Genomic DNA, 4855 nt, shown 5'->3' on the forward strand with positions numbered 1-4855 from the left:
GGTGGGGGGGGGAGGGAGAAATACCTATTATGGTCCATCCAAGAAAAGCTTTCCAATCATGCAAATCCATTCCACTGCCAACATGCCAGATTCCTATGTTGCTCTTACTCAAGAAAGCACCCAACAAAAATTCAAGCCTATGAGATTGACCACTAAAAGAGAAATGAAACAACATAGCATAATCTAACACATACAAAAAGGAAAATCAAAATAAAGTGAAAGCGAAATCTAGCCCTAGACACGTGGTCCTCCCGCATCCGCATAATAACAATAATAATAATAATCACTCCCACTTTCGTTCCCCCCGAATTAAAACCTTTAATTATGAAAACCCTGCTTTGCTTTAAAAAGAAAGAGCAAAAGAAAACACCCACTACCACTCCAAACAAATGCATCAGCAGCCTAATACACCCTATTAGTGAACCACTTAATGGCCATTAAAGTAAAACATAATCAGATATGTATACATACAAATATGATATGTATATATCATGATAAAGCTCACACAGACCTAAATCTACCAATAAAATTAGGAATAGATGGATCAACCCTAAAGGAAATCTATAAAGCAAGTAATCTTTGCTGCAAAATAATAGATAAAAGATCGATAAAGTTTAAAACTATTTTATAGTACAATGCTTCTGGGAGCATCCCTTGGAAGAGAACCGAGAGAAGTGGAATTATGTGTTGCAAAACTTTTTATCCTTTAAATTAAAAAAAAAAGACACAATTAAATCAAAGCAACCACTTCTAGACTCACACATAAGAACTCCAAATGCTAGAAATAATATTTTGAGGAATATTGCTACTCACCAGTGATGGTTCTTTCCAGCAATGGCAATGTGTGGCCCAGGAATCTGCCAGATTAGCAACCACTTCTTGCCATAAAGAGAAAGTTAACTGTAGGGACCGCAGCTCAAAACTTTAGCAATCAAAACTGCCATCCAGTAAGATATCTTATTGATCAAACATAGTATAAAATTACTTGTAAGAATCCGTCGTGCTCGAATTATGTTTCAGTGCCCATACAAGTTTTCACTATTTTAGTGGTCCTATGCTATGTTGTTAATATCGCGATATATCGTCGATATATCGGATATCGGACCTAGAGAAAATATCGCTGCATAAATATCGGTCAAAATATCGTCCCCGATATTATCGGTGATATTTTCCGATTTTTCCCGATTTTTTGACGTATATATCGGACCGATATATCGATTTTTTAGGGTTTAATTATTTGGGCTTTTGTTATTTCATGGGCTTAATTTTTTGGGCTTGGTAACATATATTAGGTCTGAAATTAATAGTCTGCCTTCCACAACGGTCTTCTTCCTTTCTTTAGATGATGTGATGTTTTAATTTTGAAACTATATTTCTAAACTCTAATTAATGCATATTATATATATAATTCTAAGAAATATTATGTTATCCGCTATTTTGGACCGATATATCACCGATATAACCGATATATCGAATATCGGTCCTGACCGATATTTTGTATTCTGACCGATATAACAGTATAGGTCCTATGGGGAAATGATTTTATTTACCCACTTGCTAACAGCAACATTCTTAAGCAAGAGAACAAGATTTAAGATCTACAAGTATGAAAAACTTCAAAATACCCTTCTCTTGATGATTCCAACTTTAACGAGGTCCTTAAGAAACAAACAGAAAAATCATATCTGAAATAACCGTAGTTGCCTAATCAATAATGTTGGGTTAACAAATGTGTCCAGGAAGGGGAAAGAAGTAGGGGAACCTAACATGTAAGACTTTGGTTAGCAGCTTAATGAGCTTAATGAGACTCGCAGCTTATTCGGTCAGCTATAGATGTCTGTTTAATTGTGGCTTAATGATATAGGAAGTGGCTTATTTAGTAAGCTTCTTAGGAGAGCTTTATACAGAAAGTCCAGTTTTTTCAAAACCCTCCCCTTCAAAAGAAAGAAACACGTTCATTCCATCTGTGAAAAAACCCTCCCAAACAAGGACCTTCAAACAAATCTATATAGATAGATTAATCTACATAGACAACTTAANCAAATGTGTCCAGGAAGGGGAAAGAAGTAGGGGAACCTAACATGTAAGACTTTGGTTAGCAGCTTAATGAGCTTAATGAGACTCGCAGCTTATTCAATCAGCTATACATGTCTAACTGGTAGTGGCTTAATGATATATAAAGTGGCTTATTCAGTAAGCTTCTAGAAGGGGGCTTTATGCAAAAATCCAAGTTTTTTCCGAACCTGTCCCTCCCAAGTAAGAAACACGTTCATTCCATCTGTGAAAAAACCCTCCCAAACAAGGACCTTCAAACAAATCTATATAGATAGATTAATCTACATAGACAACTTAATCCATATAGAACTTCATGGAAAACCAACCAAACATCCCCTTCATGTCATTGATGTTGCCAAGAAGGCTAACAAAATGGGTAAAAATTAAATAAAAATAACTATAATAGGTCATTTTCTTTAGTCAAGTTGGTGCGGACATGGAATTATGTAACAGAGAGTCGTAAGACAATTAGGCCATGTTAGTTCAACGTGTACCTGATTTGCATAGGCATACAATTGGTAACTAATTACGTATTATGTTTTATTCATCATCAAAATTCACATCCTATTGTTTAAATCTAGCTCAATACAGGAAAATAAGGTCTTCATGAATTTATGAAAATGACAAACAATAACTAAAAGCACTATCAAAGATGTCTAAAACGCCTAGATGGCAAACGGAGATGGCATGGGGATTGCAAGTTCAATTTAAGCATGAGGATGTTATCTAATAGCTAGAGGACAAGAGTGATTTGATTGAAGTAATGACAAGCTTCTCAAGCCTTGTTGGTCAAGGTGTAGCATTGAAGCTGAATAGTAGTATGTTTTAGAGGAGGTCATGTCACTATACCTGTTACAATTTACTGAGTATAATGTTTAGTCACCAAAAGACATCACACACAGTTTATGTTGCAAAAACGGAAACATGAAGATGGATCTGTTGCCATACACCGAGGGACAAACCAGAAACGAGAATATATGAGCAAAGGTTGGCATAGCACCCATTTTCCGAGGGGTTCAGATAAAAACGTTTGAGATGTTGGCCATATTTGATGACCTTCAAATGAACCAGTTAAAAGATGAGACTTTTACCAAGAAGAGTTCTCTATGAGAGGCAGAGATAGACCAAGCCTAACAAGAGTGGTATATGCCAAAGAAATTAGCTTTAGGCCTGTTTGTTAGCAGCTTAATAAGCTTAATGGACTCGCAGCTTATTCAGTCAACTATACATGACTGTTTGATAGTGGCTTAATGATATAGAAAGCGACTTATTCAGTAAGCTTTCAGGGTAGACTTTATGCAGAAAGCCAAAAAAATTCGAAACCTGTCCCTCCCAATTAAAAAACACGTTCAAATCTATAAAAAGCTCTCCCAAACAAAAATCTTCCCAATCTATACAGACAGATTAATCCACGCACACAGCTATATCCATACAGGACTTAATGGAAAACCAACCAAACAGCCCTTAGATAGCATAGCAAGGCATGAAAGAACATCATTCATGTCCCAAAGACTAAAGAGGAGGGGGTTCATCTCACTTTTGATAGCACCATTGTGATGGTTTCATATAACTTACCTTTAACTAGTTTGGGATAAAAGACTAGTGGTTATAGTTTACAATGTGTGAACTTATTAACTTGGGGAATTTTGATACAAGCAGTTTAAGAAACTAATATGTTGAAAAGAGCTATAAAATTTCATAACCATCAAACTTTCTGACTTTTATCTTTGTCCTTTCAGAATGAGAAACCAAAGCTCAGCAAGACGCAAACCGATGAATGCATTGTCACTGGTAAAAGCATCTCAGTTTAATACGGGTACACTTGGTTCTGTTGGTTGCATTATTTGTGACAAATTGTGTTACTAAGAAAAAAGAATATTCGAATAAAGTGACACTTTACTGCATGCTATACATGAAGACTAATTTCATTGGTAGGTCCAAGAAAGGCATGGGCATTTTGGGCGTATTCTTTTCCTTTTCTTACAATATTTTTGAGTCACTAAGTAGCTATTTTGAGAGCTGGACTCCACCGAGAGGTTTTTCTCTCATATCATTTCGCCTGCACGTACCTATGATTGACGATTAGGGTTGGTGGCATGGCAATTAGCATTAGTTTGGTTGTGTCTTATTTTAATAGATGCAAATGTCCCAATCACGTTACATGAATTGGATTGAAAATTTAGTGCAAGTCAAGGTTGATCCTTGCCAAAAAGAGCATATTCTTTATCTCATTATCTTCTACCAGCTACTCTAAGAACCCATTCTACAAGGCTTTGTAGTTGCTATACAAAGTGGCAGAACGACAGGCCAACGTGCAGCATTCAGTAATGCAAATTCGGAGAAATTCACATGTACAGCATATACATATTTAAAGCAGAACTGAATCGAAGGATTTCTTCATGCAGAAAAAGACTCACTCTTGGTAAGAGCGCAGTTTTAAGTCTTACATGCATTACAAGGAAAGAGGAAAGGGGAAAATTAAATATCAAATAAAGTACCAAATTGTATTATTAAAAATTCACAAAGCAAAATGCGCTTATGAAGKGTTATAGTCAAAATTTGGCAACAAACCAGATGCATATTGCAATTACTGGTAGTGCACATTAGGATGAACAGTTTTATAATTGAAATAATGCACTCATAAGCTCACGAGTTGCTTAGTTAGTACACGTCTAAGCCATGTATGTGTAGTGAGCATTTGCATCCTCTTATAACAAAATGAGCTTAACTTACTACTGACAAACAAATTTYCTCATCTAGGTGGAGGTGGAGGTACATGAGACTTGGCCATCCCTATCCA

This window comes from Cynara cardunculus (assembly GCF_001531365.2).
Source record: "Cynara cardunculus var. scolymus isolate 2C chromosome LG 12, CcrdV1, whole genome shotgun sequence".
NCBI lineage: Eukaryota > Viridiplantae > Streptophyta > Magnoliopsida > Asterales > Asteraceae > Cynara > Cynara cardunculus.